Raw genomic sequence first — 22,821 nt, 5'->3', positions numbered from 1 at the left:
ATAGAGATTAGGTATATGGTAGTTTTAGATAGTGGCCCAATAGAAGGACTAGATTTGAAGGAGGTGAGAGAACAAATGGAGAAGATATCTTGGAGAATGTTTAAGACCCAGGTGGGTGAAATATACTTCTCAGTTTGCTTGGAAGATTCCTGATTCATGCCTGTTGTCCTAGTCCACTTATTAATAGTACTTTTTAAACACTTTACTCTTAGGCTTTATAGGGTATGGCTTTTGTACTGACCATGATAAGACATGAAAGTAGTTTCTCATCAAAGGAATGGCATTATCCGACTTACACTCTAACAAGATCAATCTAGCTGCTGTGTTGAAAAGACAATAAAGGAATACTTCTATTTTTTCAGAGCAAAAGGAAGCAAGGGCACCAATTAGTGTGAGGATAGGCAGCAAAATGTTGGAGTTTTGAGGATGGAGAAGAATAGTTAGAAATTGAGATTTTGGTAGGTCTATAAACATTGGTAGTGACAATTTCTAGGCTATGACCATGAGAGTGAGTGGTTGAGGCAGTATGAAGGATGAAGTTATTGGAGGAGAAAGGGGATCGAGGAACTGAGAGCCAGAATTTTGGAAGCGATATCTATTCAGACAAATGTAGTTAGAATCATGTTGGAAGATCAGTATGGTAAACGTAACAGTAATTAACAATACATGCCTTCCAATGAAGAATATAATTTCAAATGTGATTTTCTTTTTTTCAAATGTGATTTTCTGATATACTTCTCAAATGCCATCTGCAAATAAACAAAAGAGAATGAAAGTTTTAAGTTATAAATGAGGAGTCAAGGGAGGCAATAGGATCAATATTGTGTCAGCCCGATAGAGTCATTCAATAAAATGCCTTCTCTGTAATTAAAATTCAGCTGTACTGATTCGTTATTATTTATTATCTTTTGAAACAAAATCTGGCAGAAATAACAAAAGAGGTATCAAGTTATTTTTCCAGTGTAATTGCACACTACGATTTAGTTTCCAGGCAATCTGTTCTGAAAATTTGGAAAAATAAGCACAGCATTAATACATGTGGTAGGATCTGGGAACTCATGGATATGTGAAGAGCAACATCATCCTTTATAATTCATTGAATCACCATGTGCAGGGTTCTTGTATTCTTCATGGCATTATGTTGTTACAGTCATAAACAACCTTATAAGGTAGCTATCCTCTTTTAAGATAATAAATTAAGAGATAGGTTAAAATGACTTGCCCAAGGTCCTCCACCACTTCCGTCTTATTCTAAATCTATTCCTTTATCTAATCAACAAGTATTCATTATTCAGTATGTGGTAATGCTATACACTAGCATGGGCAAAGAAAAAAAAAAGATACCCCTGCCCTCATGTAGGTACAGCCTATCAAGAGAAATATTTATAAAATATTCAAATATTGCAAAATGATACATCAATCTATTATATTCTTGCTATCAGAGAAGAGAGTATGACTAATTAATTGATTTACTTACCTCTTATCTAAGAGTTTGCATTGCTGAAATCCTCTCTGCATTCACAGGCAGTGTTCTGCCATTAGCAGTGGTTGTAAACTATCTATAAATCTTCATGGCATTTGGAGGCCATTGCCTTTTGTTTTGAAGACATAGTGGAGGAGATGTGGAGAAATGTTCAACATTTGAGTATCAATCGTGAATAACAATCATGAGTGTCAATCATGAAGTAGATTTTTAAGGAAATGATTTGCACTGTGCAGAATTAGGTTCCTATTCTAGTGACAGAAGCTCCCATGTGCTTCTTAGTATGTCTTGTATATGCACATATATATGTGTGCTTGTGTGTGTGCATGTGTTTCTGATATGGAAAAATGTCTAAAATGTGGGGTTCAGCAGAGGTCCCTCTTCTGGGTCTAATGGTAGTGCTGATAGGAAATATGACTAGAAAGGTATGTAGGTTGAGACCTTGTTGTAACAACATTCAAAATTTAAGTTCTTATCATAAAAGCAGTGAAAAGCCGTTGACATTTGTTAGGATCACTCTTAACTGTACTGTGGAAAAGTAACTAGAGGAATAAAAGTGATTTTTTTTTTTTTTTTGCCACATCAATATTTATTCTGCGAGTCCGGGTCTCCCCCCGCCCCCCATAAAAGTGATTTTTACGGAAACCGGCTATTAAACTATTGCAGGAGAAAACAATGACCAGGGGATTGGTGAAATGTGCAGAAAAGCCTAATATTTAGGAGGTAAAACAAGACTTGCTAATAGACTATATGTAGGAAGATAAGAGAATATAAGGAGCCCATGACCACTGTACAATTGGATGGACAGTGGTGCCATTTCTATAATGAGAAACACTATAAAAGATTAAATTTGGGGGGAGAAAATTATCACTTAAACTTTTAAAATGGTGATTTTGAAGTGATTTTGAGAAAATTGAATGGAGATGCCAAATAGTCAATTGGTTATAACAATTGTCTAAATTTTAAAGGACAGATAATAGTAGGAAATGTAAAGGTAAATGTAAATCATCCAAATGCAGGTGGTGATTGAGGTAATGGAAATGGATGAGCCCACCTAAAGAGAAGGTACAGAATTCAAAGAGAATTTAGCACTGAGTCTTCTGGAACACTGATACCTCAAGCTAAGCACATTTCACTAGCCCCAGGGCTGCAAATTCCAGTCTAAATTGACATCATCTCTCACCTGGCTAACAGCCCCAGCCTCTTTATTAGTCTGGAAGTGGCAGTGAAGGACCATTAGGATACCAACATCTTAGATTGAGTGGCTTAAAGAACAAATATCTTTTCCTCACAGTTTTGAAGGCTGAGAAGTCCAAGATCAAGATACTGGCAGATTCAGTTCCTGTTGAAGACCGTCTTCATGGCTTGCAGAGGGCCACCTTCTTGTTTTATCTTTACATGGCAAAGGGACAGGATGAAAGCTTTCTAATGTCTCTTTTTATAAGGACACTGACCCTATTCATGATGGACTCAATTGTCATGACCTAATTATCTCTCAAATCTACCTTCAAATACCGTCACACTGGACTATGATATATGAATTTTGGAGACCTAAACATTCAGTTCATAATACCAACATTCCCTCTGCATCCTGAGGTACTTGATTTGAGCCATCACTTGAAAGGGTGGCAGAGAAATGGATATCTTCAGGCAAATTAAGGCTAGCATGGAGAAGGGAAAGCTAGAAAAAGAGATTGAATACTCAAAGGAATTTTCTGATTATACAAAGGAGATTCCTGAGTGACAGGATTTGGGAGGTGGAACAGATACAATTTGAATTTTTGATATTAATCAATGAAAACAAGAATGAAAAATATGGTGATTTAGTGTTATCAGTCTCTCTGAGGGAAGATATTGGGCTTAGTATCCAGGTAACATTTTTCCAATGGTAAATTTGAATGTACTTCTTGTACATTCTACACATTGGTGCCTTAAAGTCACCAAACATTTATTGAGTAGGTCTTTATGTTAGTAGCTATCAAACCGCAGTGTGCATAAGAAACATCTGGAGAACTTGTTAAAACTTTACGTTTTGTTGATCCAGCCTAAAGTTTGTTTTGGAGTATGAGGAGTGAGGTCTGTGAGTATGCACTTAGGCAGTGGACACTAGGGCAGGTGGTTTTCATTGTTCTGTGAGGCAGGCACTATTCTACGTCTGGTGGTGCACATATAAATAAGAAATGTTCCTCAATATCAAAGGACTTATATAATTTCAATGCAATGCAGTGACAAAATCTTTCCAGCATTTCATGTGGCCCCAAGCAGAATATTTATTTTAAATTAAGTATAATTAAAATACACTGTGTTTAAGACAAACACTTTTTTTTGGACCTATATAAATTTTGCTGCTAGACCTTTATTTTAAATGATTCTATCATTATTTTCAATTGGTACCATATTATAGAGATGTGGGATTATATCACCATCTGATTTTTGGAGTTTTTGAATGTTAGCATTAAATGAATTTGGCATTCCACATTTGGTGACTTCTATTATTGTGCCTTTTAATTTTTTATTTTTAAAGATTTATTTATTTATTTATTTATTTATTCATGAAAGACAGAGAGAGAGAGATTGGCAGAGGGAAAAGCAGGCTCCATGCAGGGAGCCTGATGTGGGACTTGATCCCAGGTCTCCAGGATCATGCCCTGGGCTGAAGGCGGTGCTAAACCGCTGAGCCACCCAGGGATCCCCTATTATTGTGCCTTTTAAAAGGGAGTTATTTGTGATCTGTATTTGCTTTCTTGTGGGTTTCTTATTATCTTATTATATCTTATTATTTTATCTTATCTTTTCTTATTTTTCTTATTATATTCCAAATTTATTCTTAAAATTATTACTTCAAATATTCAAACATTTTGAGAAGTCTCATTCAGTCCTACCTATGCTTCTAAGACAGATTGACGAAGACACGGATAATTTAATGATTGTATATTTGATTTTCTTCTTCAGTAAATTCAGTAAATTCATTAGTTTCCTTTACCACCTGAAATCTAGGTCAGGCTCATTCTGAAGGAATTGTCTCACATGTTGATAGAAGAAATATTTTTTCTGTCATGATTCACCCAGACTGGAAGATGATAGGATGAGAAATTTCAGACTGAATGTGGTTTTAAATGTTATCATTTAAAATTCCCTGGAAAAATAACTCTATTCATTAAAAACAAATGATTATCTCATCACTAAGGAAACTATTTCCTTACTGGGAAGAGAAAAATCTATTTCTAGTTCTAAAGAACTCTTTATTTGAAGTGCCTCTAGAGAGAACCCTCATGGAAGTTGGACAAACTGGAGTTTGGTTAGTGAGCAAGTGTGGGTGATAGAGAAAAATGTCCAAACATCTGGGTAAATTTATCCAGGAAATGAGAGAACCAGTAAAATAGAATAATAACAATTCAACCAGTCTAAGAGAGGGAAGTCAAAAGAGAGAGCAGATGTTTAAAATTGAGTGATTTTATTTTATTGAAAATTTTTGTGTTACTTTCAGGTATAGTGAGCTTCATTCTCACTAACAGACATTTCCAAGGACCAGAAGAGAACATAGGAACTATTGTAGGAAGAGCTGTGACCCGTCGCTGGGGGCAGGGATTGTCTGCAGCCTAATAAACTATGGGTGACCATGTCTGACATTCAGGAACACGCCTTATGTAGATAATCTGGAGGATATCACAGCATGAATCAATACTACATAGTTTCAACTAAAATTCAGTGCAGTATGTTTCTAAGTAAAACATATTTAATAAATTAGCATTACTGAGTCATCAGTCTCTTACTATTTAATTGACGAGTTCATACCACTAAATGTGGAATGTCATGAGTCTTAGACATAGGGTATTCCAATCCATTCTTCTCTATTCCCTGCCCCTATAAGCTCTCCTGTTGAGCAGGTTACTTGCTTTCAGGCAGTCAGTGAAAATGATGTAACAATTCTGGAGGAATTAACTACTTTCCCACAATATTGCTATTAACCTGATTGTCTCCTTATTTTTAAGGGAATATTTGTATCCTTTAGATAATTATATGGCAGAAATTTCTGATTACTTTTTAAATCTGGGAAAGATAACTAAAATAAATGCTAGATTACTGCAATTTATTTTAGGCTACACTTTACATCAGTATAAGATTATCTTTTTGAGGATCAGAAAGCAACATAACTTTTCAACTTTATACTGTCATTTTTATAGTGTGATTTACTGTTTCAAAATGGTGCAAGTTACAAAAAGTGTCAAACACAAATGCAAAGGTAAGTATAAAAGGATATTCCAAATTACATAGAGTATCTGGCATCCTGGATTTTTTTATCCCATGTTTTTTTTTTCTCCAGTAGAGTTTGAAATCTAGTCTTGTATATAAATACATACACAAACTTTATATATTCATATTCTTTAGTATATGTTATAGTGGAAAATATATTGAAAGTTAATACATATTATGCAGTCAGATAGTGAATACAGCCTTGCACAAGTTACCTAACTCTTCTGCCAGAAAATTTTTAAAAAACATGTCAATTTTTTAGATAGTTCTTCAAATTGTTTGATATTGCCTGTACTTGGCTCTTTGGTGTGACAAAGATTTTGGAACTATAAATTTTGAGTGGTCTTTGAGAGATTTTCAAATATAGTAAAATTAAGTTGTATAAAAAATAATACAGGGACACCTGGGTGGCTCAGCAGTTGAGCGTCTGTCTTCAGCCCAGGCGTGATCCTGGAGATCTGGGATCAAGTCCCGCATCAGGCTCCCTGCATGGAATCTGCTTCTCTGCCTGTGTCTCTACCCCTCTCTCTCTTTGTTTCTCATGAATAAATAAATAAAATATTAAAAAATAATACTTTTATGAGATTATCCTAAGGGAAACTGAGACTCAGATTAACATACTAAAGTTACACATGGACAGTCTGAGACTTTATCCCTTTTTTTCTGAATCAAAATCCTGTATTATTTTCTATTTCTATAAAGCTCTTAAGAATTTTATGAGCAGTCAGGTATTCAGTTAATTGCCTATGTGACTTTAGACAAATAAAAAAGCATCTTAATTTTATAGGGAATTTCCTTGTTGATTATATATAGGTCTCCATTCCAATCACTCTCTGTATACTATCTCCTTCTAATAGTAGTTTACCATGGAAGGGGAAAGAACATGAATTTTGAATAAAGACAGGTTTTGGTTTGGAAACTCTCAAACATTATTTACTTGTCTGTCAAATGCAAATAAAATGCACCCTCTAGGGCTTTCATGAAAATTATAGACAACGTTTATAAAGTTATTGAATCCAGCACCTCATTTTGCCTCTTTCTACTACTGGCCTCCATCCTAGAGTCCTTTCCCAAAACTCATTGCTCCATCTGGAGCCTGAATTTCTCTTGTTAAGGCAAAGAGAAATCCATGGATTCTCAAGAAAGTGTTACAGGGAATAAATTTTTTGTGCCTTAAAGAATATTTGCATCTTAAAAGAGGACAAAATGAAGGGGACATTTTTCTTTTAATGATTGGTAATGGTGGAATATCAGGAACCAGTAAGCTGAAGAAAACTATTAGGCTAATTATTCTTTTTTAATGTTTTCCAAGTAACACTTAGTGGCAACTAAGTCATCCACCAGTGCACAAGTTGCTTGTGCTTGGAGTATAATGATTCTGATTGGGAAAGCAGCAGGGTGATAGCATTGGATCTTCAATTTAAGCAAGACAAAAGTTTAAATTATGCTTCACGTTGACTAAATCAGTGCCCATAAATATCAGCTGTATAGGAATTAGTTCTTTATGAACTATAGTCTTTTTCTTATGAACTATATTCTTTTTTATGAGCTATATTCTTAGAAAATAGTTTGGGTATATAATTCACTAGCTTTTTAAACCTTGTAAGAACATAGAATCAGAAAAATAAGTGACATTTTTTCCCCATCTTGAATGTTGGTGTTCTGTGTGAGGTTTGCTGGTAGATAGCTTTGCCGGGACTCCATTTCTGATTAATATTAGGCTGTTATTCTCAAATGTCAGAGTTTATTTTGGATGCAAAGCTTTTTGTAACATATAGGCTATTAGTGGATGTTGAAAAATCCTTCAAGTTTTTTCACTTTTCCCTGCAAACATTTGGTGTCCTTTGTGTATTTAACAACATACTCTTCTTGAAGAGGGAGGTCAGTGGTTCAGAGCAACAATGTGGAATATGAGAGTTTGGTATACACCTGGGTTCTAGGGCTGCAAATATACTGCCTTTATTTCATTCAAACATTGAATGCAGTGGTAATTTCATGAAAGAAAACAAATCCAGAAAGCAGAATATCCTCTAAGTCTCATGAATATGTAAAATAAGATTTTAGATGACAACATCTATTGGAGAGAGGTGCTGATTTTAACTGGAAATATTTTTTGCATGAAACATTTTGAAAAATAAATGAGTTATCATTTTTTTCCAAAGCTGTTTACAAAAATATTTTTGTAAAAGTTCTACCAGGAACTTGTATGCATATTACACAGATTTCCATTGTGTGAAAGGAAGACACACAATGGATTTGAAAGCCAAGACCAATGGAAATGATTGTGAAACTTGCTTTCGGTCAGACGGGTGTGGGCTTACTTAGGAAACTTGTATTTTTGCTGAAAGGTCTGTTTAGAAAATCTTCCTACTATAGTTCTGTTCACTAAGTTGGATAATTACTAGGTAGTCCAATCTGGCATGCTCTAAAATTATACCTTTACATGTAGCTCCGAGTAGAAATCATAGAATCCTTTCCTCCTCCTAATTAGAGTCAGGGCTCCATCTTATCTTAGTTATGCTTTCTGATTAATAAAATATTAAAAATCATATCAAGAGGCAGCATAACTATGGATTGTGGTCTGTGGAGTCACACAGCCTAAGACTGAACCCCAACTCTGATAAGCTGTACCACCATGAGCAATTTATTTGATCTTCCTAAGCCTTGGTTTGCTCATCTGCAAAATAGAGATAATATATTGTACCTCCCAGCATTGTTGTGAGAAATAAGATACTGTATATAACGCATGTAGTGACCGGAACATATTAATTTAGTAATGATGATAGTGGTGATGTTGATAATCTAAATTAATATGTTAACATTGTAGGCTATTTTCAAGTTTGTAGGAGCCACACGTCACTACATTTTCTGTTCTCCTAAGACAGAATTGACTTAGAATGATAATAGTGAATAATTTGCAAATGAAAGGTGACACATGGTAAAATATATCAAATGCATTTTTTCATATTTTTATATTTATAATAGAGGTTCAAATCCAAGCTTTTATGTATAACTTTTTAATATTCAGTCTTCCTAAATTCTAGGATATAGCATGCATCATTCCTGTCACTATAGAGGAAGTTACAAGTTTTAGGAAGTTAAAAATATAAAGAAGTCATATGAAAGCTTAAATGAATAATTATTTTTTATAGAATTAAACTTACTTAGTTCAATTTAAAGAGTTTGTAAAGGGAAGGAGAAGAATGAAATAATTACTCTTGAAAACAGAATCAGTTTGCCTTGTTCAAATTCCCAAATTTCCCTAGCTATGTTAACAGCTCTAAAGAAGTAAACAGTACCATTTGCCTCTGCAAATTAAGAAAGCACTTATCTCCACTTTCATTGTGTAGAAGAGCCTCAATTAAACAACTAAGATCCTATTTACAATTTGAGTCAGAGACCCTTGGAAGGACTGTCCATTACCCAGTCCATTAACCTGGGACTGTCACCTTTCACTTTGTGGCGGACATTTAGTGTTGGTTGAATGAATTATTAAGTGGGGTCTAGATTTTCTAAAAAAAGAAAAATAATAATTAATGCACTAATTTGGTAAAAGTGGTTGAGATAATTTTGGGCAAACAGATTATAATACACACTGGCCATCTGTGCGACTTATGTGACAAGCCAATCTTTCTGGCATTTCTCAGGAAATTGACTATTAAATCTGTAATGAATAAGTGATTGCAAAAAGAATTTTGATAGATTAGTGCTTATTTATGCAAATTGTTTTGCAATTAAAATACTTTCTAATGTAATTCAAATTCATATCCTTTCAAAAATACTTTGTCCAAATATTTGTTTTCCTTTAGACATCAGGAAAATTATTTCCTTTACAGGCATAATATAATATACATTGGGCAGATACTATTTACTTAATGGCTGCAATTTGATTTCTTAGAACCAAGAAACATGCATTGTCCTAACTTTGGTTATCAGTTAACATTTTGCTTAATCCACATATTGAAAGTCTGTTTTGCGTAACAAATGATAAATCAATAGTTTCTTGGCTTATAAGTCTCTGTGAAAGATATGGAAAAGTCTTATTTTCGATCTTCAGCAGGGTCAGATCTCCAATTAAAGTCTTTTTTCTCCTTTTTACTTTGTTGTTCTTTATTCTGACTCAAAATGGCTCTGTTCTTCCCTCTACCCTTATATTCAGCAACCTGACTCTGTTTGAGAGATGATGCATCTTATTTCTGTGCTTTTCTCCCACTTCACAATTTCAGACTATCTCATCATCTAGTGCAATTACTTCTGTCAGTCTTGCCTCAACTTTGTGTGCACAGCTAGCTGACTGAACTTCCCATGCACCATGTGCACACCTATCTGGGCTCAAGGGTCCAGCAGACTTCCTATTTCCTAAAGAAGACTTTCAAATTTCAAACTCACAAATATTATCATTTGTGCTTGTCTTCTCCTTTAATGATTTTTACACAGCCCCCTGCTCCTGCCAAAGTGGTTACCTGTGCTCCAGTTCTTGATTTGTGCCTCGCTCCCATGACACCATTCCTCCCCTCCTTTTCAGAATGTTGACATCCTCTCACCATTCTAGATCCAATTCTGGGTTATCTATTCCAAGAAAGCTTCCCAGACTTCCCCCATGATTCATCTTTTCTGATCCTCCCTTTTCTAAGTACCAGAAATCTTACTGTGTCTGTCACTAAATTGGTAACTACCTTTTGAGAGGGAAGATGGCAGAGGGAGAAACATCTCTTGAGCATCTGTCATGAAGCACTATGATGGTGCCTGGCATAGGTGTCAGCTAATTGTCACTGCCTATGGAAACAGAGGCTCCGGCGGGGGGCAGGGGGGGTCAAATGATTTTAATATATGGATGAAGTGGTCCCCTCAGGATTTGAAATCAAGTCATCTGATATCAAAGTTCAAATCCTTTTAAATACCATCTTAGTCACTCCAAATACAGTAAATGAAGGGTAGGGACTGTGCCTTTGATTTGAAATGTCTACTCATCATTCATTTGGCCAATACATATTTAGTGAGCACTTATAATGTGGTAGACACTGTTGTACCTACTTTGAGAGGATTCAGATAATGATGACAAGGAGGAGGAGGTGGATGATGATAGCTGTACTAGTTGTTAACATATTTATAGTATTTATGTGCCAGGAGCTGTTCTAAATAACTTCTATAGTATATCTAATTGGTTGTGGGTTTTTAAAAATATTTTATTTATTTATTCAGGAGAGGCACACACAGAGAGAGGCAGAGACACAGGCAGAGGGAGAACCAGGCTCTCCTCAGGGAACCCAATGCAGGACTCGATCCCAGGACCCCAGAATCATGACCTGAGCTGAAGGCAGATGCTCAATCACTGAGCCACCCAGGCATCCCTAATTTGTTATTTACAATGATTCCATGAGGAAGGTTCTAACATTATTCTTTTATACATGAAGAAACAGGTATGGAGAGGTTAAGGGACCACAACATCACACAGCTAGTAATGAGCAGCACTGGATATGAATTAGGAGCACTGGCTCCTAAGCACAACACTGCTCCACAGACAAAGAAGACCTAATCCTTGTCCTCAAGAAGATAGACTTTGTATCAGTTTATTCTTATTTCTGTCCATGAATAGCTAGCTAAGTAGGACAATGAGTAACATGCATAAGTGTTTTATTATTTATTCTGTAGGATTTGAATTCAGGACTTTCTTCATTTTTATATATATCTTAATAATAATTTAAATGGGTAGCTTTTCCCTCCTGATATAAATCTTAGATGCAAACCTTCCCTAGAACATCATTTGTCCCATGGCCATGGCAAGGCTTGAGTAAACGTTTATTCATTGACTAAAATCAACTTCCCTCAAGTTGGCAAAATCAGCAAATAATGCCAGAATAAGCTGTTTCTTGTATACATATATACATATATACATATATATGTATATGAAAAAATATATATTCTCCAAATTGTTTGCTTGTGTTATCCAGTCCCAACCAAAACAAAGGTTGACTAAACTTGGTTACTAAGCACTTGGTAAAATGCTGTAAAATAATAAATGCCATATTTAGCAAACTTTGTAGAGGACACAAGCCTGGTGAGTTCTTTCTCTCATGGCTTGAAAGATATTGTTAAAGAAGAACAGAGAGATTTTCTTACTCCTGACTAAGGGGATATCTGCCCACTCGGATACACAGTAGCCCATACCTGGACTCCCAAGGCATTTCTGGCTTCACTCAGATACTGTAAGAAATGTGTAAAGGGTACTCTTGTTTTTCCAGTGACTTCAAAGCCTCTCTCTCTCTCTCTTTTCTTTTTTATCTCAAACAGTATATCGACTCATATGTTTGGGTAAACTTTTCTTTTTGTACTCATCTATATGGTAATAACAAAAAATATTTCTAGGAGAAAAATGAACATTTTTGGGTGTGCATTGGTTTGTATTTAGAGACAGTTATTTCCTGGATTCTCGAGTTATAGTGCATTTTGAAGGATAGTCTGGCTGGGCTTTGGTTCAACTTGAACAGTCGGGCAAAATACAGCAATGTTGGTAGATAACCATTCATATCTATTTTCTTTTAAAAAGAACGGTCCTATCAGAAGTGCTATTTTTATTTTTACATCTACCACCAGGCTCAGTAAATAAAGGAGACAAGTAACATTTATTAAGCATAAGTACCTTCCATAAACTATACCAGCTCTCGATGAGCACATCATCTTGATAACTTTATTTATTCATAGGACCTTATGAGATTAGCATATTATTGTATTCATTTTACAGAGACACAAAATGAGAGAGAGTTAAACGTGGCCCAAAACAGCATAGTTGGGGTGACACAAACCTAATCCAAATTAACTTTAATCAAAAAAAGAGTCTGGGGAGGCATTTGAATCTGGGGATGGAACTGTAACAAGCACAAACTGATTGAGAGTCATGGATGTTTTCTCTTACTCCCATTTCCACTTGCCTCTTTCTCCTTGTCCAGCCTATGTTTCAGTTACATTTTCTTCTGGAGTTGGCCTCATCTGTTTTCAACTACACATGGGCTTTCTCCATAAAAGGCTATTAATGAGGAGGCTGAGTTGCCATTAACTATCTGACATTGGTTGAGAGCCCTATGTCCTCTCAGGAGCCCCAGCTGTAAGTTGAAGGGCTGAAACTGGGATGACCTTCTCACTCTCGTTCTTAAATGCCCACCGAGAGACCACCACTCACACCCTTCTTTCTCATCTCATCTTGCTTTTATATGTTTCCTCTAATAATTCCTAATTTATCTATAGCTCCAGGAACTAATGCCATCTAAGAGAGATAAACTATAAAGTCTGCCTCAGTTTTACTATTTGAAATTAAAAAGCAAAGCACTAAAATCAAAAGGAAGGGGCACTGGGTGGCTCAGTTGGCTAAGCGTCTGCTTTCAGCTCAGGACCCTGGGATCGAGTGCCTCCCCTTCCCCTTTGGGCTCCCTGCTCAGTGGAGAACCTGCTTCTCCCTCTCCATCTGCTGTCCCCCACAACTTGTGCTCCCTGGTTCTCTCTTTCTCTGTTAAATAAATAAGTAAAATCTTCTAAAAAAACTGAAAAGGAAAACAAAGTTGCAAATATAAAATATTACCATCAATGAACTTGCAAATCATTGACCCACATATCTCTAATGGGGAAAAGGTGAAAGAATAAAGTCAGAAAATTGACCCTCAATCTAAATTTACTGCTTATTTCCAAGTGGCTTTGGCATTCTTCTTTGATAAGCATGAGAATTTCTAGGATTATTCCAAATTGAGAAGGTGGCAACCAGTTAGCACCTCGATGGTCACCTGCCTGATGGTCACCTCAATGCAGCTAGGCAGTTGGCTCCTTTGGGTTTAGCTACTTCAGAAGAGAGAGCATTTCTCTTTTAAGGTCTGAAAAGATCACTTCAAGGAAAGGGCTCTCATTCTTGGGTTACATGCCTATTTCTGGACCTATCACTACATTTAGGATATGATACTTTGATTGGTCAGGCCTGGGTCAGGACAGAGGTTCCTCCTGATGAACTGTCTGCATGAGTACCTGTGTATGTGTGGCTTTATTTCACAGTAAAAATTTTCCTGAAAGGTAGTCCTACTCTAATTTATAGAAAGAAAATGTTACTCTGTGGATCATTAATTACAACAAAGAAAGTAAATTTCCAATAGAGTCCTTGTACAAGTATTTTCACATGTACTAATATTTTCCACAACATTGAATTTGTAGACAGCAAGACAACCTAAAACATTCTTTTTTGAAGGAGGGAGAGTAATTTCAGATTATAATTACTATTATTTATGTTTCTTTTGTGCAATGTTTTTAAAAACAAAAGCCTTTTCCTAAGAATTGTTCAGAGTATATAACTGAGCATGAAAAGAGAAAGAAGGTACTGGTCAACACCCTAGACATTCATATATACCTTAAAAATAGGATTTGGTAGCTTCTTAAGTTTTTGTAAAATATAATTCTTGTTTCAAATTAATCTTATAAATGAGCATTTTGATATATTTTGACATAATCTCACTAAGATGAGTGTGGCATGACCTTCAGATGCAGAAAAGTAGTAGATAAATAAAGTGACTAAAGCTTCCATCCACTTTTTGTCAAGGCAGGATATCTTTCCATGAAAAAATGACTTTTCAGCAATGGTCAGAGGAAGCTAGCAAATCAGATTCTGAAAACTCAACGGATCTGGAGAAATCATTAACCTATTACGATTGTGGTCAGATTGAAGACAAACTGAGAGCATAGCTTTGTCCAAAATGTATAGCTGGGCCATCTGACATATACTGCCAAGGGAGGAGTTGTTCCTTTGGAGCTAGGATGTAGAGTGGGCTTTGATTCTAAGCTATATACACGCATAAGCAAAAGCAAGATGGACTCTTTTTCTTAGCTCTGCGGGATCTCATCTGGTTCTATTACTTTAACTGCTCCCTTAGTAGACTTATTTTGAAAATAAATTCATTCATTTAATGAATGAAAGGTCAGTAATGACCTTTACTGAGTAGCTATTTATACCAAATATAAACATGAGATATTCAAAGATGAGTAAGAATCTACAGATTGCTATCAGGCTATTCTCTTACAGCTTATGTTCCACTGTAAAGCAATAGAAAACAAACAAATGATTCCTATGCAATTATGACAAATATTTCAAGGGGTGATAGTGATAGGGATTAAAATCAAGCAGTGTAATAGGATTGAGAGTGACCTGACTTAGTTTGTTTTAGGGTGATCTGATGAGGTGAGACGGAATTCAGTGAAAACAGCCACATTAATAACACCTGGATAAAGAGCATGCCAACCAGAGGAGAGAGCAAGTACAACAGCCATGAGGCAGGTTCATTTTTTGGTAGATTTGAAAAGCAGCAAGAGAGCCAATACAATCACTCCTGATTGTAGGAAAATCAGGGGTAACATGGAAGAGAGATCTGAGAGGTAGCTGGTGAACTTGGGTAGGGCTTTGTAGGCTGAAGTATGGGCTTCGATTTAATTCACAGTGAGATGGGAAGGTATGGGAGGAGAGAGCCCAATCAGAACATGATCTGACTTAAGTCCTACAAGGATCTCCATAGGGTGGGATGGTGGTGGGAAAAGCAGGATCAACATCTGGCTGCTATTGCAATAGTCTGTAGGAGGATAATTTAACTTGGATAAGAAGGGTTAGTACTGAAGTGGGAAGAAGTGGTTGATTCAGGATATATTTTGAGGGTAGAGCATGATGACTTGTTGATTGATGAGTTGGATGTAGGGTGTGAGAAAAATAGTCAACGATGACCTCAAGACTTTCATCTGAGATGTGAAGTTATCATTTGCTAATATGAATAAGAATGAAGAGAGGCAGGTGGTTGGAGGATGATTAGAAATCAAGAATTCAGTTTTGTATACATTATGTTTGCTCACACTCATGTGCATACATACATACACACAGTTAAGTAGAAGTGTTTTCATAGACAGTTGAAACATAATTCTGAAGTTCAGGGAATAGGTCCACCTCGAGTGGGATTTGTCAGTATATAAATGGCATTTAGGCCATCAAAATAGAGTAGGCCACTCAGGGACCCAGAGGGTGAACTTTGCATCACCTTCAGATATAGTAGATTATGAGTAAAAAAGTATGGGAAAAACACAATCTCACACTACCTTTAAGTTATTTATATCAAATTAAAGATTCATCTATTCTCATTCGTTTATAAATCCACTAATATTTAATAAATATTTGGTGCCTAGCCAGGCACTGTACCAAGGATAGTGAATAAAAGCACTGACATACTTGGTTTGGACAATCCCATGCTATAAAAATCATCTACAGTGTACTCCAAAGTGTCAAAATTATTGTGATTCCAATGATAAGCTTTTAATAGATATTTCACTTCTAATTTTACTATTTCTTTTATTAACCTTTTTATCCCTAAAGAATAATGATAAATACCATGTTGTTAGAATTATCTGATATGTGGCTATAAATGCTTGCTTTTGTTACATAATAGATGTAGTGCTAATATTTTGAGTGGAAATAAGATTTTGAAAATTCAAATTTTTAATCTCTGAGGTTTTTTTAAAAAAAAATCCTAGTGTTTTCAAATCCTAGAAAATAGCATATATATCTTTTGGTCTCCCGGATATAATGCTGAGTTTGGAATCCTTGGCTGTCTTTACTGAAATAAATTCAGGGGGAAAAATGAATTTATTGTATTATAGGCCAGGGCTGTCTGAAAATAAGCTAACTGCACATTTTCCATATAGTTTATAAAATATGGTTTCATGACTCATGAGACAAGGTAAGCTTTAGTAAATCCACTGGGTTGAATAAACATGAGTTTCTAGAAGAGATGAAGTTGCAGAAATAGAGCAAGAGGTAACATGAAAGCAATGTGAATGATGATGTTTATTTATAGTGTAAAAAATTACCATGGTCTGATTGAGATTGACCTGTAGCCTGATCTTTTCTCATGTAACTGAGGCTTTTTCCCCAGGGATACCCAAGCTTGAGGCCAGAGTCTTTCTAGTCAGACATATTTTTCCTGGCTCAGAGAGGCTACCGTCTATTTCAGTCCAGAAAGTGAAACATTAATGACTCTTCATGTAAAAAGTTATAAGATTACTGGAAAGAGAAATTGGACAGATGCTCTGGCTCTTTTTAGATACTCAAAAAACTGAAGTCCAGTTAAGAGTTTGCCAGCAATAGGTCCTACTCAATAGGTCAGAAACCACTTCCATATGATTTCAGCTATTGGCTGTGTATCCCTAATTATCTGTGATTTTAATCAGTTTAGGCAGCCAGTCAGTCATTTCAAGTGAGGAGAGAGACACACAGCACACACTTCAATACACAAAATAAACAAAAATAGTCAAGACAGTTTTTGTTTTATTTACTTGCTTGGACATTCATTTAAGTTTACCTATATACTATAGGAGGTTACATATCTGCTTCTGTGGCCTCTGATTTCAGAATTAGGTCTCCAGCCTTTCTCTCATCCATATGTTTTGCACCATTCTGACAGAATTATCCCCGCATGTTATCAAACCTAATAAGCACAAGCTAAGAAGTCTTTAGTGCCTCTCCATTGTCTACATAATAGAGTTACACTTCTTTAGCCTGGCATTCAAAACCCTTTACAACCCTAAGTACCTTACATTTATTTAACAATTTAGGTTTTTTTTTTTTTTTAAGATTTAGTTTATTTATTCATGAGAGACAAAGAGACAGAGAGAGAGAGAAAGAGAGAGAGAGAGAGAGCACAGACACAGGCAGAGGGAGAAGCAGGCTCCATTCCATGCAGGGAGCCTGACGTGGGACTCAATCCCCAGTCTCCAGGACCACACCCTGGGCTGAAGGCAGCGCTAAATCACTGAGCCCCCGGGGCTGCCCAACAATTTAGTTTTTAAGCTCCTGCTCTACATTTGGCATTGTGCTTGGAGCTGGATATAGAGCAATGAACTGAAGTGTCATATCCTCATGGGACCTTATCATCTACTGTGAAAAGCCTGCAATTAAACAAATGGCCACACAAATAATTGCAAAGTGAAAACAAGAACATGCATGAAAACTGAAAGGAGCCCTTGGCTTTGGCAATTAAGTTATTGACATCAGTTATGTTATGACCTTAAGGAGCATGAGATCCTATTACCCTTTTAAATCTCTGGGCTAACTGGATACAAGGATAGGACAATAAAGATTAGAGCAAACAAAAAGGAAATAAGTATAGAGCAGTGTGCAGCTAGAGAAAATGATTTTTTTTAAAGATTTTATTTATTTATTCATGAGAGAGAGAGAGGCAGAGACACAGCCCGACGTGGGACTCGATCTCGGGTCTCCAGGATCAGGCCCTGGGCTGAAGGCGGCACTAAACCGCTGAGCTACCGGGTCTGACCGAGAAAATGATTTTTAAGGCAGATTCTATTCATCCTCACTTGTAGTATCTTACAGTGATGACTCTCTCTCACCTAGGCGCCTACCTTGCTCTGGAGGGCAGAGAGTGCCTGTGATCCTCGATGTTACCAGTTTATTGAACAAATTGGATGCAATATGAAAGAAGGCAACATGTTTCTCATTATTCTCCATTAGACTCACTTTGTCAAATAGCTCCTACACTGCATCTGGGTCTTGACCAAGTGCTATGATATTTCTGGTTATTGTTAAACAATGAAAGGTCTATTTATTTCAGTGTAATCACATTATCTTGCACACTAATGCAGTTTTAAGTTTTTCTCTATCCCCAGGTCAGGCTTAGAAGACTGCAGTTTTAAGGGGTTAATAAGGTCAGTGTCTTTTCTGTTTTTCCATCTTCTGCTCTATTCATTCTCCATTATTTCTTCATGCCATTCTGTATGGCATGTTTCTCTTCTGAGTTTAAAGCAGGAAAGGGAGGAGACATAATTATAGAAAGGTCTTATTTGATCAAATGAATCTGTTATTGATGCCTTCTGGATGATGCTAATTCACAGTGATGATTTTTTTATTGTTCCTGTGGAGTCTTTTGTAATTCTTACGAGGGTCTCTTCTCAGTGCCTTTGACACAGAAGATATTGCCTGTTGCTAACTGATTACAATCTCCCTCCAAGGCCCCTGGATTCTGATGGAAGGTTCTAATGATCCCTGCCACATCCTCTCATGCCTCCAGGCCCTCCTCTTCAGCAGAGTCCTATTCAGGATGAATCAGTCCAGCTTCTTTGTCTGGAGTCTATATCCAACCCGAGGGAAATTCACCAAGACTTAAAGGCACAAGCCACTACCAATTTATCCACCTCTTCTTGCTCTAATGCCTCAGGGCAATTGGCTAAACTAAAGCCTTTGTTTTTAAGGAGACCAATATCAGCCATTTCTCTCTTAAATTTCAGGGAATATATATTGGGCTACACAAAGTTGTTCTCTTCCTCAGCTTGAGAGAAGAGGGGGGCATCCCATTTCTCTTCCCTCGGAAGAGGGGAAAAATACACAACACTCTCACAAATATCTGCAAAGAAATTCTTACAATACTCATACTCTTTAAAACCTCTCAAATAAATTCATCTGCCTTTATTCATTTAGCCTGAAGAGGTGAGTGATGGGCTGAGGGTAGAATTTGCTAGAAAATCTTTTAGGCCTTCCTGCATAGGTAGCCCAACTCTTTGCTTTAAAGTATGAAGATACTTGGTGTTTATTTTTTAATTTCTCTGTTACTGAACCCTCATCTGAAACTCTGAGAAAACAGGAAATGATACATTTAACATCCTGTTCTATTTTCCAGGTGTATTTTAATATGAGTTTAGATTACTTAAAATCCCAAGTCAAGTCTTAGGAGGTTCTAGAAGAAATGGAATGCCCCTCTCCTGCCTATGTAAAGTCTGCTTTTGAAGTTCTGATAGTTTTTATATGGATCTTCTTCTAATCCACTGAATTACATCAGGAATGCCTTCTGATCTGGGAGACTCCAGTGTTTTTCTGTACTGGTCTTTGCTTTAAAGTCTCAACAGGACAACGTATCAGAGTACAATGCAGTAAAACTGGCAGGCATGCAAAAGCATTATAGCAACTAGTTCTCTTGTTGGAATGATTCTTCTTTTGCCTATTGACTTGTTCGTCTTCATGATGTTTGGCTAAGAATAAGGTTTTGGTACATTGTCTCAGAATACCATGAAACAGCTAACTGGTCCACAAGGGGATTGCAACTGACTCATAATTCTCTACCAAACTAAGCAGCACAGATTTCTATAAATAGCCTCCCTGTAAAGGGATATATTATCTTTAATTAATGGTTGGATTCAAGACAAAAAGCAACTTTTAAAAACTAATTAATTTCTAACAAATTGTTAATATTTTAAAATAACAGTGTTCCTTAAAAGATTAATGGTTTCGGAGATGCTTTTCAAGAAAATGGGCATGTGGGATCCCTGGGTGGCGCAGCGGTTTGGCGCCTGCCTTTGGCCCAGGGCACGATCCTGGAGACCCGGGATCGAATCCCACATCGGGCTCCCGGTGCATGGAGCCTGCTTCTCCCTCTGCCTGTGTCTCTGCCTCTCTCTCTCTCTCTCTGTGACTATCATAAATAAATAAAAATTAAAAAAAAAAAAAGAAAATGGGCATGTAAAGTACTTTTGTGAAGGAAATAGTTTCATTTCCTGTAGTATTTAACCAGTATCTTGCATTCCAAATAAATGAAGTAATTAATCATTCTATTGTTTGTACACAAATTTCCCAAGATATGGTTTTTCCACTGGCACTTTTAAACATTGAACAACTGCTGTTTTGTGATAATATTTTTGGGAAATTTTGACCCTAAGCCTTGAAACTTCTAAAATCAATTGTAATTGTTCTACTGGTAAAAGTATGTCTCTAAATTCTGGAGACAGAAAATAATGTATTTTCCCCAATGCCCATAAACATGGATTTAGCTGAGAAATACTACAGTGTTTTAAGAATTATTCATGTCTATGTTGATGCTAATAATAAATGTTCATTTGTCTTATTTGGAGGAAAAAAAAAACCCAGGCAGATTCCAGTGTTATTATAATATTTAGCTTTGTTTTTTTTCTGCTTTTCTCATCCCAGTGACCCCCACAGTGGTGTCACAGGGCCCGTCATCTGCAACCTCATCCTTACCTGAATTCCCAAGTCTTTCCAACTGTGTGATGGAGCCTGGATCCAGATTTCAGAGTCCTGGGAAGGAGGGTGGTCACTTCTGTAGCTCCATTGCATTTCTCCTTCCTTCTGCTTTTGTCCTGTTGATGGATGGTTGCCTACTCAGTTCACCAGGGGCCTGACATCCTATCTTTTCCAGTGAGCCTTACCTTGAGCTATTACCTCTGTCACTGGATCAGAGCCTATCAAAGCCTTGCTAACTGCTTTGAACTAAGCCCCACCTCCACCCCTCCACCCCTGCCATTTCCTATGCTCTGACTTAATGTGGAACCTAATCCTGACTAAACTAGATTAAATCCCACTAATATTAATAATTTGCAAACCACATCTGAATTCACTTGTCCCAAGCAGATATTCTTAGAGTTTACTCTCTACTTCCTCCCTTTATTCTCTCCCTCACATTTCTAAGATTTTGAAACACTTGTGTCTGACAATTAAGGGAGACATTATAAAATTATCATTATCATAGCATATCTGGAATTTCTAAGGATTTTGAAGATGTAAGCAGGGAAATCCTATTGACAAAAGGGAATAAAGTAGGTTTTAGAAAATACTGTTTGATGGTCAGTGTCTTTTGGTAGAAAAAAACAAACTTATCAAATCTGGGTTTGAATTTCAACACTGCCAATTTCTAATTTTATGATTTTGGAAGAGTCACCTTGCTATATTAAACTCCATTTTTTTCCATCTGTCAAAAAGAGACTTGTAATAGGTAGCTACCATACCTAATATGAGGATTAAATAAAATAACAGAGGTATAAGCTCATCACTTTTGGTGATCATGTACAAAGTGTCTAATAAATATTTGTCCTAATGCTAGCCTGGAGAGATGTCTCTAGTGGCGTCCAGGGGACTTAAATTTTGGTTCTAATTTGTTCAATATTATTGCCAATGATCCAAATGAAGATATATCTATGAAATGTTTAGATGACGTAGAAACAGGAATAGTTAATAGCAAAGTTATAGACTGAGATAAGTAGACAGAACTGATGGAATAGAGGTCTTGGTTTGCAAGGAGGGGAGAGGTGGAACCGTTTATATGAAAGTGACTTTGTATAATTAATACATTTAATATTACTGGCTTATAGGAGGTTTTCATTATAGTCTTTGTATATGAAGGTTGAAATGGCTTTATTTCATCTAGTACTGGCCCCCAACTGTGTTACCAAACATTTTGCCCCCCTCCTGAATGGTAGGTCTCATAAGAACATTTTGGGCACCAGCACAGATGTATAAAAGTGAATTATTCATTTGGAGAAAGCCACATAGGCAGGATGAAGGAGATTCTTTCAGGAGGTGTTGAGAGGTGTTATATAAATGAGACAAAAAGGGCCTCTGTATATTGGCCCTTAGATTGTTTATTTCTTCCTGCAGGCTTAGACCTATTAACTCAAAAGCCTGCCAGTGCCAAACTCAAACTTTTCCACATCCAATTATTTTAAAAATATTCCATACAAGCATATTTTTAGCTGTTCAGAGCCAGCCTATTTTGCCCAACTTGCAAAACCTCATCCCACACCACTGCTAGCAATACATAAGCCCCAGCCCCAGAGATGCTGTTGCCCCCTTGGAACTCTGATCCAGAGACTCCTCATCTTGGGAGCAGATATCACCTAGACATAGTTTCATCTACAATTCCTTTGTCCCTCAGGAGTTCCTTGCCTTCCTCCCCTTCTGCATAGGGTTCCCTGCATCATAGCATCTGGGCATACTACTACTATGAGAGATTTCCCCCACATGAAACCTGTCCAAGTGTTGTCCAATAAAGTTTTGTGTGTTACTGCCTCTTATAGTCATTTCTTTTTTTTTTTTTTTCTTGAATAGCTCCAAAATCTTCCAAACCTCCTTACCTCTGAAGTAAGTTTGGAGAAGAAAAAGTTAGCTTGACTTATATATTATGCTGATATATTGGAGTATTTTTTGTGAAGACTGTAAGCAAGAGAGGAACATGTTCCCCTTTATATTTTAGGAAGTTCATTCTGATTGTGCTGTGGAGAAT

General features: G+C 36.5%; 1 long non-coding RNA gene across 1 annotated transcript; it reads right to left on the bottom strand.

Moving 5' to 3' along the window:
- Positions 1-646: 646 nt before the first annotated feature.
- Positions 647-22,810, bottom strand: LOC111092277. Its single transcript, XR_005378315.1, has 3 exons — positions 22,673-22,810; positions 20,784-20,902; positions 647-749 (listed from the first exon to the last, which is right to left on the bottom strand). It is a non-coding gene; the product is annotated as an uncharacterized LOC111092277 (long non-coding RNA).
- Between the last annotated feature and the right edge of the window lie 11 nt (positions 22,811-22,821).

Source organism: Canis lupus, chromosome 25, assembly GCF_011100685.1.
Source record: "Canis lupus familiaris isolate Mischka breed German Shepherd chromosome 25, alternate assembly UU_Cfam_GSD_1.0, whole genome shotgun sequence".
NCBI classification, from domain to species: Eukaryota; Metazoa; Chordata; class Mammalia; order Carnivora; family Canidae; genus Canis; species Canis lupus.
The sequence above is the reverse complement of the archived record's forward strand: the minus strand, read 5'-3'. Positions and strand labels throughout refer to the sequence as shown.